This window comes from Dermacentor albipictus, chromosome 1 (genome assembly GCF_038994185.2).
Source record: "Dermacentor albipictus isolate Rhodes 1998 colony chromosome 1, USDA_Dalb.pri_finalv2, whole genome shotgun sequence".
Classification (NCBI taxonomy): domain Eukaryota; kingdom Metazoa; phylum Arthropoda; class Arachnida; order Ixodida; family Ixodidae; genus Dermacentor; species Dermacentor albipictus.
The window spans coordinates 132604564-132619150 of NC_091821.1; the positions used below are offsets into that span (position 1 = coordinate 132604564).

General features: G+C 43.6%; 1 long non-coding RNA gene across 1 annotated transcript; it reads right to left on the bottom strand.

Moving 5' to 3' along the window:
* Window positions 1-314: 314 nt before the first annotated feature.
* Window positions 315-1024, bottom strand: LOC135896171 (uncharacterized). The gene is made up of 2 exons (XR_010562617.1): window positions 887-1024; window positions 315-782 (listed from the first exon to the last, which is right to left on the bottom strand). It is a non-coding gene; the product is annotated as an uncharacterized lncRNA (long non-coding RNA).
* Window positions 1025-14587: the final 13563 nt, after the last annotated feature.

Genomic DNA, 14587 nt, shown 5'->3' on the forward strand with positions numbered 1-14587 from the left:
CGGAAACGGCGCACTTGTGGGCTTTGACACGCTTGACAAGCACACGATTTCTTGTTGGACCCCATGTACTTTCATTTGTTGCAATTGCGTTCCATGCAATGTAAATTACCCAATTGATGTCGCATGGAATGGCGCGAATACATATATATATATATATATATATATATATATATATATATATATATATATATATATATATATATATATATATATATATATATATATATATATATATATTTATATGCTGCACATATAATATACACAGGGAAATATTTAAACTACGAAAGCGAACGCGGAAAAAGCATACAAGACAGTGAAAGGCATAAGAATATATTTATCGACATCATCGTCAAAAAAGTAGCAATTTCGAAATTTCCTAAAATAAATGAGGTATTATAGCACAAAATGCACACAAGAAGCCTAATTTGGCCACACACGAAGCGTACAGCGGCCCGCATCTGGGTGTCCCACCGAAGTGTCTGCAGACCAATCTCTACTCATGTGGCCTTCTTCGCCACACTTGAGGCATCCTAGTCGTCCTCCATAGTCAGCAGTGGGACAATCCCGGCTCATGTGCCCTTCTTGGTTGCGCTTGACGTAGGTTCGGCCGTTGGTGCTTCTCGCTGATCTGCCGCGCTTCCAGTGGCCGACGCCCAAGCTGATGGAAGTGAGCTCCCCCTTCTGTGGGGTTGCCTCACCCCAGCGGTCCGCTCCAGCCGCCAAGGCGCCTCCGTTGCGAAGGTTCTCGTTCCAGGTAGATCCCATGGCGCCCCAACCTGCGCCTTTATAGTCGCCATTGTCAGAGCAGCCATCGGCACAGCACCCGAGCAGGAGACAGCAGAAATTGTGATGGTAACGCAGGCCCATCTGGTGCCTGACTACTTACTACAAGGCCACCGGGAGGTTGCTGCTTGCGTTACTATACTCTGGCTCTGCATCCCCGGCCTAGCCCAATGAAAGCGGCCGTGAAACTACTCGGGACTTCAGCCGCGATCAAACGTTCTTCACAACAGAGTCTTCTTCTTCTTTCCCTACTTGTGAACACCACTTGCTTCTATGACTGCTCTACTTTCTCCTACAGGGATTACAATTATAGCCTCTGGAGTTGTGTAAATGTGTGGGCTTTTGCTGGCCATTTTCTGTGTTCATGTTTCTGAAGCTGATAGTCAACGCTATTTGGATCGTATGTGGCGTCTAAAAGTTACATTGTGCATCAGATTCCTGACTGTCCTGAGCAACGACGAGGAAGAAAAAACCTGCGACGAGCGGGAGCTGCAATTGCGTGAAAAATAGGAAGTAAAGCAGTCCGTGCACGAGAGAACCAAAGCACAACGCGAAAATATCTCAGCACGGGGCACGTGCTGCCTTCACGCGGTTAACGAACGCGGCAAAAGGCGGTGCAGATCCTCAAATCAGGCGAAAACAAAGTGTACGAGATGCAGTCGGCGTCGCATATCATCCACCTAATTTATGGCGTGTATCATGAAACAAAGGTTCGCGTTAGTTCAATACCGTTGTGATGATGTTATCAACTAAAGGGGTGAATAAGCGAGTTTCTGTAAAGAAATTACCAGGCTTCGTTGACTCCCTGAATCACTTCAATAAATTACTGTAATTACTAGAATTACACTTCAAGAAATTACTTCTAGCAGCAATGTGAGCCACGACTTGTGGATGCGTCCATGGAATGTAATGTGCGATCTACATAGAGAGGAAGCCCTGGTTATCGCACAAATCGTTGAGGGAAGTCCAGCTCCACATGAATCCTTAGAAATCACTTGGTAATGCTAATAGGCACTGTCAATTGTTAGAAGGTGAACTTTCAGAAATGCGACGCCTCATACAGAAATATATGAGGTGATCATTTTCAAATTTTGCAAAATTTTTAGAAATTGCCTGTTGCAGAAACGAACATAAATATAGATGATGACTCAAGCATAATTCTAGCCCTTCAGCTGGATTATTCAGAGAGGTGGGCGTTGCTTGCAAGAGAGATCAAAGCACATACACAACTAATTAAGAAAACGTCACAAATTTACCCTCTTATGCATAGACGCACAACAGTAACTGAACGCTCATGTATTTCGTCCCAAACTTTTGGAGATAATATATAGAGACTGGTGTCCCTGGCATTCATATGAAATGGATGCGACTTGCGATCTCGCCGGGTACAATTAGGAAATTGCAATATGTGCCTCAAAGTTATTATTTATGAAGGTAATTAGTGGATTTAGTTAATTAGTTGAATATGTGTTTCGATTATCGTGCTAGTAACGTACCCCTTTTCGAATAATCCAACTCAAGGACAAGAATTGTGCTATCTACCACAGGAGATTTTTAAATATTCCGTAAACCAGACATTCGTAGAGCTACGCTACTTACGGTCGACGCTGAATTGCTGCGACACTATTGGCCTCGAGCTCCACGACTGGAAAAGCTGGCGCCACCGTCGGCGTGACGTGACAGGAGGGATCACGTGGACATAGCGGCCGCGTCGGCTGCTTCGGGAGTGCCGAAGCGAGCTGAAAACGAGAGTTTCAATTCCCTCGTACGCTGCGGTCCTCATTTAGTGGCGAAATTTTGCCGATTCGAGTGTCTCCTTTATAACGCTTGAAAGCACTACAATATGTAGTGGCTGCCTTTGAAGGCGCGCAACATGGTAGGCTACCAGTGGCGTAGCCAGAAATTTTGTTCGGGGGGGGCTATGCCACTGGCCCTATATATATATATATATATATATATATATATATATATATCATCAGCCTGGTCACGCCCACTGCAGGGCAAAGGCCTCTGCCATGTATATATATATATATATATATATATATATATATATATATATATATATATATATATATATATATATATATATATATATATACGTAGCTGCAGCTCAACCTCCTGCTTAAGAGGAAGCTTTAGCTCGGGTGCTCCTATTTAAGTGCATGTAGAAGGGGAATTCGTTTTTCCCTGCAACCACTTCACCAAATTTGAGGAGGTTTGTTGCATTTAAAAGAACAAGTTTAATTCTAGTGACTACTGGTTTTGAATTTTTCATTTAGGTGGTCAATTATTTATTAAAAATTGGCCAAATCGAAAATTTTCAGAAAACGAAACTATCAAGTTTAAAACTCCGTGACTCAAGAATGAAAAATGATATCACAATTCTGTGAATTGCATCTAATAGCACATCTACAGCAGACAAAATGGATATGTTACACATGAGTCTCAAAAAAATTCAGTATTGTGGAATTACGGCTTTTGCAGAACCCTTGTACACAACGTAACCAATTCACGTAAGATACAAATTGACATAGCAAACTTGTCCGCTTTTACTGTTATAGTAGATGCCGTTTACAGAACCACAATGTCTGTTCTTCATGCATAGCTATTCGTTTGTAAACGTCGTGCTTCTATTTTTTCAAACTTTCAAAATTTTCAAAATATTTAAGCAAAATTCAGGCCCTTAATCGAAGTTTTGTTTCGAACAGAACTAGAATTTAACTTTCTCTCTCAAATGCAACAAATTTCAATAAAAGCGATTAGCAGGATTATCTAAGAAAAGCGTTTCTGCGTTTTACAAGTATTTGAATAGGCCGTGTCGGATTGGGCCCGAGCTAAAGCTTCCTCTTAAACAAGTTGTCAAGGGATCAAATCCATGAATAATAACTGCATTGTCATTGCCAAAGATGCTGCAAACGAATTCTTGAAAGCTACGCACTGTAAGTACAAGTAAAAAATGTATTTTTTCATAAAGTATTATACTCGTATGTGCCAAAAATTGTGCCCAACATAACTGACGTCGATGCTTCCATGTTTTTTGTCTATTTATTAAGTAAAGAAAATATCACACGAACTTTAGAACTATATCAGTTCGAAACCAGGAAAGCAGTGCATGCCACTGATATGAAAAATTAAAAGGCAATGCACTGAACAAGTTGAGGACAAATATGTTAATGACACTTTGCAATTCAAGAACCGTGCTTACATTCTTGTATATATGCAATGGCCAGTGAAAAATCTCAATGACGCTGTAATTTGTTTTAATGTATTACGCAAAAGCAGCTGTCACCGGTCGTGTATCGTGAGTAATTGCACCGAAATCATAGTCGCAACAGAGAGCACGTATAAAAAGCAGGAATTCTGCATGATATATGAGGGTAAGTCAAATGAATGTGAGCCAACAACGGGGTACTTTATTTAAAAGTAGTCTTCATGAGAATTTAGACATTTGTCCCATTGACTAACGAGTCGCGTGATTCCCGTCTTATAAAACTCCTTGGGTTGCTGCTTCAAAAAGTCTGTATCTGGTTCCCTTGAGCTGTTTTTTCGGTTGCCCCAAAATGTAGAAGTCGCAAGGTGACAGGTCTGAGCTGTATGGCAGATGTTGCAGCGTTTCCCACTTGAACTTTGCCAGTTTTGTATTAACCACATAAGCAACGTGGGGACAGGCATTGTCGTGGAACAAGATGACCCCATTCGTCAATTTTCCACGTTGTTCGTTCTTAATTGCGACACCCTGCCGTTCTGGCGTTTCACAATATCGGAAACAATTGATAGCCTCTCAAGATTTAGCAAATTCTATCAGTAATGGACCCTGACGGCCGAAAGAAAAGTCAACAACACCTTTCCAGCGGAAATGATGGCCTTTGCGTTCTTTGGGCGTGGTAAATTCGAATGTTTCCACTGTAAGCTTTGCCGTCGTGTTTCAGGCTCGTAGTAGTGGCACCAAGGTTCGTCCCCGATCACAGTTGCAAACAAGAAGTCGTCATGCTCATTGTGATACCCGATCAGATGAGTCAAGGCAGCGTGAAACTTTTCCGTCTTCTCGCGATGGATCAAAATCTTGGGGATCCATTGCGCATCAAAGAGCCGATAACCGAGAAGCTCATGAATTATGGCGTGAACCGAACCGTGACTGATGTTCAGACGGTCTGACAGTTCATCGATGCTTATCCTCTGTTCTTGTTTCATCAGCTCATGAACCTTTGAAATTGTGTGGGGGGTGATTGCACGATGGTTTTGGCCCGGTCTTGGAATGTCTTTACAACGTCCTTTAAACCGTTTACTCCAACACTTCACAGTGGTCAATTAAATGCCGTGTTCGACGTAAAAGGCAGCCATACGGCGATTAATTTCTGTTTTGGAAACACCTTTAGCTGTCAAAAACTTCGTGACACCGAGCTGTTCAACTTTTGAAGTGTCCATTATGTGACGCAACCATATTCAACCCAGTGTATGAGAGCATTAAAGAATATTTATCTTCACACCTGCGTGTCACTTTTGCAAATGAGGCATGCCGTTCTCCTACGCGGATGCCTCGCAGATAATGAACCGAACCATTATTGCGCGGTTAGGGCAGGCGCACTTTCATTTGACTCGCCCTCGTACATTAGAAATGCAAAGATACAATGGGATATACAAATGCGAAAATACGGCTTGATAAAGGACGAAAAAGTGTCACTGGAAACAAAGTTCACTGCATGTATACACAAAACCTCGAAACAAGATATTTAAGTATGCATTCTAGACATTCTAGACAAAATCCGGAGTGATTTCCGGCGCCGGGGGTCGCTTTGGTCGGCGGTGCATGGACAGCGCGAAAAAATTTCGGGGGGGGGGGGGCTGAAGCCCCATAAGCCCCCCCCCCCCCTGGCTACGCCCCTGTAGGCTACTGCTCGGTGCCGCAATGCCGGAGTCAGCCTTATTCACACGTAGCCGCAGGACAAGCTGCGTGAAGCTTGGCTCGCGAAACATAAAACCGGCAAACATCGGCTACAACTCGGGTATGCAGCAAGCACAGACGCGAAGAAGATTTCTGCTACGGCGCCAGGTTTGCGATCTTAGGAAAACGCGCACTGAGACGCTCGCCCGAGTCCGCTGCCCGACTAATGTCATGACGGTTTGGTCTATGAACATGTCGATGCTGTAGATACTGGCAAGTTCACTGGAGTGGAAAGGGAGTGGTAAGAAGCACATTATAAAAAGTATGACATATGGCCATGTTAACGTTATGAATTAATGCACTGGATTACAAAAAAGGAGTAGCGGGAAATCGCACGCTGAGAACACCGATAAACATGCAGTGCGACGCAACTCGAGAAATAATATTGAATAAAAGGAACGTCCAAGAATTTAGAAGAAAAAAAAAGATTGAATCGTCGCAACGGCACATCACAGTCGCCGTAGGCGTCGAAGTCTCTAAAATGAAAGTATTTTTGAATGGCTCTGACAGCGCCCACGCAACATTGGTTCCTTGTATACTGTCAAATGCTCATATTCTGCGGCCTAAAGCTCATGGCACGGTGCGAAAACGCGCACGCGGCGAAAGCGAAAAGTGCGCGGACAAGCATGCAGACGCGCAGTCCGTCGCTGTGAATCTGTGCGATCGCTGCATTGAGGCTTCATTCTATTACGCTCCATTCAGTTATACAAGCACTATGAGGACATATTTCACACAGTTTGCCCTCAGCGTTTACCTACCTTTCACGCAAGAAGCCAGTTCGGGAGACTCCATCGCGGCGACCGCGCGCAGTGACGTTCACTGTACGTTTTCGGTAAAGAGATAGCGTCTGTAAACGTTTGTGTGCTTTCAGTTTACCCAAGATTATTATTTAGGCAGTAAAAAACTTCTCTCGTTTCGAAAGTACTTACAGAAATGTGCTGGAGAGCTCGCGTGGGGTGTTTTCAATGAGCGCTGAGAGTGAAACCTATGAGGAGCGCGCCGCGTGATCCCTCACACTACGCCAGCGAGGCGCTTCCGACAGAGAGCGACTCCTAACTCCCCGCCGCCAATACATAGATGCACCCACACCGGCTCTATTTCGAAGATTTAAGCATGGGATACGTTTTATATATATATATATATATATATATATATATATATATATATATATATATATATATATATATATATATATATATATATATATATATATATATATAATGTGTGTGTGTGTTGATAGGGACAAAGAGAGAGAAAGAGCAACGTTCATGTCGTATCCGTTCGAACGTGGTCGTAGATCGGGCACTCTGCTTACCATGTACGAATATTGGAATATTCAATACTAGTCGAATAGTCCTTGCTACTACTTCATTCGTATTCGAGTTGGGAAATCACTCTTCTTAATTGTCGAATATTCGTTTCTGTTCGAATGTAAGAAATAAGAATACTTTTTGCAGTCTGAAGGCAGAGGATCCATGTGAGTGAGGATTGTTCCGATTGGTGCTACGGTATATAGGAGAACCGTGGCGATAGCCACTGCGGTATTTCAGCTAACACACGGGGCACATAACATCTGCCCACACTTTTCATTCAACACGAATGCCTCACTTCTTGCAGCCTAATTTTCAAACTTGTATAAATTTGATGATGTGATAACTTTATTTGGAATCCGGCGATTGGGAGGCCCGGGCCTGGGGCCGCCTAGATGGCCACTGGGAGCTGCTGCTCCCGTGCGGCTTCCTTGGCTCGCTGGACGGCCCAAAGTTGGTCTTGGAGTTCTGAGCTGTATAAATTGTATAAATTTATACTGTATAAGTATAATATAAATAATATATAATATATAATATATAATATAATAATATATATAATATAATATAAATAAATATATGTATAAACTTGTATAAATTTAAGTAAATAAATTTATTATTCGGCAAATACCAGCATAGTTGCATACCTTTAAAACAATATGCGGTGTGGCATCTGCTTACTTCTTTCGTTCAGCGGACGCAGCACTCACGCGCACCTATTGACGTGTTCTTCCATTGTTTTATTACTATCATTGTCATCGCGCACCAAATGACTAATAGCAGTTGTTTCTTATTTACAAGCTCGTCAATCAAGCAGGCGCCCATTAGCGGTAGGCATTACATGCATTTATAAAGTAATGTTAATAGCCCTATCCTTTTTGCCAAAATGGACTCTATACAACATTTTTTAAAGCTTATTTAGAAATGAAGAGAAAATGTTCGATATTCGATTTGGTATTTCGACGTCGTTTTTCTATAGTATCCCAATTCTGTTCGATCCGTAATTTACTCTATTCCACCACATCGGTACATAAGAGGTTCCAGCAAGCAAGGAAAGGGGCGTGCGTCTGGTGCTATTGAGAGTCCAATTTACGTCGTAGTCCAAGCGGATGGCGTCGGTAGATCATGTGAAAAGTTGCAACAGCCGGAACACCATCTGCCAGAGCCTGGTGCAGCAAGCAGCGCGTCGAAATGAGCAGAAGATATTCAATGCTATTTTCTTTTTTCTTTCTGTTGTTGACGCGCTGACTAAATAATTTTTCCACATACGTTTACATTTAACAATCTCCAGATCCTTTCTCCTGCATTCTAACAACATATCCTGCATAGTGCCTCATGACTGCTGTCATACCCGATTAAAACCAGTTTTTTTTTTGCATGTCTGGCCCAAAACGCTGGTTATATCGATATTTGAGGCACATTGACACAGTCATTGAATGCGGCAGTTTTGAAACGCACTTGGCGATCTGGCGTACACTTTCTCCACACCTGACATTAAACCGGAAACTTCGTTAAGTCAGGCCAAACGGCCTATGGCAACTTCCTCGCCTAAGACAGATTTAACAACCGTCGCAGCCTCTACATTGTGCGATGACCAGCGTCAGGGTAAATGGTGGGCATTCACTCCTCGACTGGAAGCAGCATGGCCTGTTTTCTTTGCATCCTGTCCTCAGGGCGGCAATGGAGGTACCTTGGAGAACGCTTTCTTCACTTTCGCGTTTCTTCGTGGATATATTTCTACAGAAATCATTACAAAGCTCGCGAAAAACTGTTGAAACCACAACCAGAGGCTAAGTGTGGGTACGATTTCGAAGATGCATTACATGCAAAGAGGAAAAAAGAAAGAAAAAGGAAGAAAAGACTTGTCGCACACATGTAAAAATCATGTAGCTATGTCAAGTGACATAAGAAAAAATAATAAAAAACTCAATTTATACAATCTTCAACAATTATTGGTTGCATTCGACAAAATTAGAATGACATGGCATCTTTACTGCACGTTTCTGGAAACATGTTGCCATTGGAACACGTTGTCATGGGTTAAGTGCTGACTCAGTACGAAACGTGGGTACGCAAGAAAGCAAAGCAGATCACAAAAAAAATGCGTGAATCAATGTGATCCCGTGTTTGAAGCATGCCGCTTTAACAAACAGCAGCTCTGTTTATAAGGGATATAAACGTATTCTCGAAAGTTGCCATGAGTGTTTTCAGACAAAACCGCCTTTATTCTTTATTCTTAAAATCTTTATTTCACAACCTGCGTCGTTTTTCGGTGTCATCTGGCCGCGACTACATAATCCGCAAATTATATTTGTGCAAAAATTACTTGACTCTTTGGGTGTGCGCATATGCGATGTTCTTCCTATTACCGACAGAGCTGTTGCCACGGATATTCAATTTGATGACATCTTTCCTAATAATGCAAAATTACTTCCACACCATATTCTAGACGGTATATTGCAAGATCATCTGAAAAACCTTCAAACAAACGTTGTAATTGCTACAGATGCTTCACAATGTGAAGAAAAGTCAGGTGTAGGAATTTTTTCCCCGATTCTCGATTGGACATTTTCTCTTCGGCTGCCAGATTTCATACCGATTTTTTTAGCCGAATTCATGGCCGTGGTGCTGGCATTACGCAAATTAGGACCATCAATTACGTCAGCCGTGATAGTCACTGATTCTTTATCACTGTGCTCATCCCTTACTGCTTCTAGTGATTCTCGCGTGATGAGGACATTTCAATCATTGGTACCTGCTTACTTGAGAAGCATGCGTTTGATTTGGGTGCCTGGCCATAAAGGACTAATCATTAATGAAATTGCAGACTCTCTAGCCAAGGCATCGATAAGTGGCCCGATTCTTCCTTGCTGCCCTTTGACTGCTTATGTTACTGCAGCTAGATTTCGCAGGAGTGTCATTATACAGTCAGTATCAGGCTCCGCAATTACTAACTCTGCGGATTACGGACATCCCCTGCACCCTTGGAACAGAGATTTTTGCCGAACACGGAAAATTGAAGTGTCTATCACGAAGCTGCGCTGCCGTATACCTGCATTGAACTTCTACCTCCACAGGTCTGGTCTGGTCCCCTCACCATTATGCTCATTCTGTGGCGAAGCGGAGACAATCGACCATTTCTTGTTGTCTTGCAGACGTTTTTCTATTATAAGAAAACGACTACTCGAAATCCCGCTTCGCTCTATTGGTCTAACTTTATCAGTGCCTGTGATCCTGTCTTTTGGAGCCTCCATTGTTGGGTTCAGCAACAGAAATGTTTGCTTGGCGATCCAAAATTACCTCATTGAAACCAATCGATTTCCATGTTAGATTGATCGTTCTCCCTCCCAACCATAGCTTTTTTTATTTCTTATCTTTTATTGATTATTATTGTTATTATTATTATTATCTTATACCCGGTTTTCATCTGATTATTTCCTTTTTTCTCCAAACACAAAACGTTTACTTTTAAACTCACACGCCCAAATTGTTAACTCCCTTGTTATCATTATTATTTTTAGGCACCTAATTAAACCGCCCGATTCTTGGCCAATCCCCCACTGTGGGTATGTGCCACGGCCACTAAGGGCAACAACAACAACAACAAAAACAACGTTTGATCGCGGCTGAAGCCCCGAGTAATTTCACGGCCGCTTTCTTTGGGCTAGGCTGTGGACGCGAAGCCAAAGCGGTAATGAAGTAGCAACCTCCAGGCGCCCTTGTGGTAAGTACTCAGACAACAGATGGGCCTGCGTTATCATCACAATTTCTGCTGTCTCATGCTCGAGTGCTGTGGGTATGGCTGCTCTGACAAAGGCGTCTCTAAAGGCGCAGGTTGGGGCGCCCATGGGATCTTAGTGGAAAATAACCTTCGCAACGGAGGCGCCTTGGCGGCTGGAGTGGACCGCTGGGTGGAGGCAACCCCACAGAAGGGGGAGCTCACTTCCATCAGCGTGGGCGTCGGCCACTGGGAGCGTGGCAGATCAGCGAGAAGCACCACCGGCCGAACCTACGGCAAGTGCAACCAAGAAGGGCACATGAGCAGGGATTGTGCCACTGCTGAGTATGGAGGACGACGAGGATGCCTCAAGTGTGGCGAAGAAGGCCACATGAGTAGAGATTGGTCTGTAGACACTTCGGTGGGGCACACCCAGATGCGGGCCGCTAAGCTTCGTGTGTGGCCAAATTAGGTGTCGTGTGTGCATTTTGTGCTATTATAGCTCGTTTATTTTAGGAAATTTTGAAATTGCCACTTTTTTGACGATGATTTCGATAAATATATTCGTATACCTTCCACTATCTTGCATTGTTTTTCCATGTTCGCTTTCATAGGTTTAATATTTCCAAATGTATATGTGCAGCATATATATATATATATATATATATATATATATATATATATATATATATATATATATATATATATATATATATATATATGTATATAAGTTACCCGCCATGGTTGCTCAGTGGCTATGGTGTTGGGCTGCTGAGCACGAGGCCGCGGGATCGAATCCCGGCCACGGCGGCCGCATTTCGATGGGGGCGAAATGCGAAAACACCCGTGTGCTTAGATTTAGGTGCACGTTAAAGAACCCCAGGTGGTCAAAAATTTCCGGAGTCCTCCACTACGGCGTGCCTCATAATCAGAAAGTGGTTTTGGCACGTAAAACCCCAAATATTATTATTATTATTATTATATATATATATAAGTTCGCGCCGTTTCATGCGACATGATATGGGTAATTTACATTGCATGGAACGCAATTGTACAAATGAAAGTACATGGTGTCCAAGAAGAAATCGTACGCTTGTCAAGCATCAAAGCCCATAAGTGCGTAGCTTGCGATAAGGACGTGTGGTGTTCGCACATTTATGGCTCGTTAAGTATAGGGCATTCGGCATCGTGAGACCGCAAAAAAAAAGTAAGACGTAAGGAAAAATTACATCACTTTCTGTTGTGAATAGCGCCATATAGGCCTGCGATCAATGCAGTGCATTTATTATGTCCCACACCTGGACGTGATTAGGCTCTCCACTAGGCAGTGGTAACATCACACCCGCGTAGATGAGCGGTTCAACTAGAGATCACCTGTATAGCAGGGAAAGTGATGCAACTGGCACCACCAGAATTCAGAGAACACAGGGCGGACCAAAACACGAAAACATGCGAGGAGCCATATATTGTAGCAGACGAAGTTGGCGAGGGCGCCTTTCGGACATTACATGCATGCACAGCATTTCTACTCATACAACGTGAACGTTTTTTTTCCCAGGAAACACTGTAGAATAGATACATCTTATACCTAATAAAGTAAGCACCTCTCTTAAGAAAATTTGTTACGGCCCAAATTTTGTTTGACCGAAATAAACATTGCATTGTTTTAATTAAAGCATGTCTGTTTATTGACATTGTCTCTTTGCACCGGAGTCATGCTTTAACGAAAGCACCAGCCACCCTCCTCGTTGATGCCGGGGACAATTAGTTCTGGACCGCTTTCTTCGCGACCCATGTGAATCTATTTTGAATGTTGCGATTGCACAGAAGCAAATGATGCCTCGAGGTAGTAGCTGTGCTCTATTGTAAACACCCTGTCCCCAAGTCTGCAAATGGCGCTTGGCTCGCAGGGGCAGCCGACAGCCGCTTCGTTGCCTTTCTATATGCGTGCCTTCGCGTTCTGAATTTTGTGGTTGGTTTGCGTGAAGATAAATCTGGCAGCACAAGTGCAAGATGAAATGCGCAATAAAACACTTCGAAATACAGCCGGTGTTCTTGCATGTGTGTACAGCATCGCAGCAGGCAGAATTCGGCGTAGACCGTAAATAGTGTTTGTTTACGAACGTCTAGTTTTACGGATTTTTAAACGTAGCCGGTGGTAGACAGCACAATTCTTCAGCTAATGTTGGATTATTTGAAAAGGCGGACATTTATCCCTGTGAAAGAGCTCAGCTCCACCGAAGTAGTAAACGCGCTTTTGACAGTGTTTGCACGAGTTGGGTTTTCAGCTGAAATTCATGCAGATCAAGGGTCAGTATTCACGAGCGCACTGACTTCCACATTCTTGCAGAAGTGCGGGGTAAAGTTATTGCACAGTTCTGTCTATCGCCCTCAGTCAAACAGTGTAGAGAGGTGGCATACGGTGCTTAAGCGAGTTTTGCGTGCGCTCTGTTACGAGCACAAGGAGAACTGGGAGAACTGTCTGCCGGCAACTTTGTTTGCTTTGCGCACGGTTCCACATGAAGCGACAGCGTTCTCACCAGCAGAACTAGTGTATGGGAGGACACTCCGTTCTCCACTGAGAATCTTGAGAGATGTGGGAGGAAAGAGGGGAGAGTCCAACAGTGGTTGAATACGTGCTAAATTTGTTGGAATGGCTAAGCGCAACCCAAGAACTAGACGGAAAGAACATGGGAGTAGCTCGAAAGAACACCATATACTATTACGACAAGAATGCGAGACTTAGTATGTTTGACGCCGGAGACCAGGTAATGATCCTCAAACCTTCAAGAAAGAACAAGCTTGAAGTTCACTGGGACGGGCCCGTTAAAGTGTTGCACAAACTTTCAGATACTAACTATGCTCTGAAAATGCCCGGTCGCAGGAAGGAAGTGAAGATATATCACTGTAATTTGATGAAGCCGTATGTAGAGCGGAGCGGAGTCGTTAACTATACCATCAAAGAGCAGGATGGCACTAGTACCAAATTTAAGGAGTATAGGGCGACCTCCAACTCTGAAATCGGCCTAGAAGAAGTAGTAGAACGCTCGGTAAGCTCGCACGCTCTTAAGACCCGAGCAGCTAGATGAGCTAAAAGGGGTGTTAGGGGAATATATCGACAGGTTCAGCGATCGGCCAGGTAGAACCGAACTAATAACGCATGAAATAGAGCTGACATCAACCGAACCAAGAAGATCAAAGCCTGCAGGGTGTCTCCAAGACAGAGAGAGATTATGGAGGCAGAGATACAGCGCATGCTAGAGTTGGGAGTTATTGAGCCCCCTGAGAGTGACTACACGTCACCGCTAATACTCGTAGAAACCCCTAACAAGGACCCTCGTCCGTGTGTTGACTATAGGAAGTTAAATGACATCACTAGGGATCAGCTGTACCCGATACCCAACATTGAGGAACGAATTGAAAGAGTTAGCGCTGCTAAATACATTTCAACTATAGATCTCGTGCGGGGGTACTGGCAAGTTCCCCTTTCAGAAAGTGCCAGCCGCTATGCCGCATTCATCTCACCTGTAGGCACTTTTCGCCCTCTCGCACTCAGCTTCGGGCTGAAGAACACGCCGTTTAGCTTCTCTAAGTTAATGGATTTTTTCCTAAAAGACTTGCAGGAGTTTGCCTTGCCATATCTGGATGATGTAGCAATATTTTCGGACAGCTGGGAACAACACGTATCGCACCTCAAACAGGTGTTCTCACGGTTGAGGGAAGCCGACTTAACGATGAAAGCGGAAAAGTGTAGATTTTGTTGTTCACAGGTTACTTACCTGGGCCATGTTGTCGGCCAAGGCACGAGAGGGCCGGCCGAGCTGAAAATAGCTACGA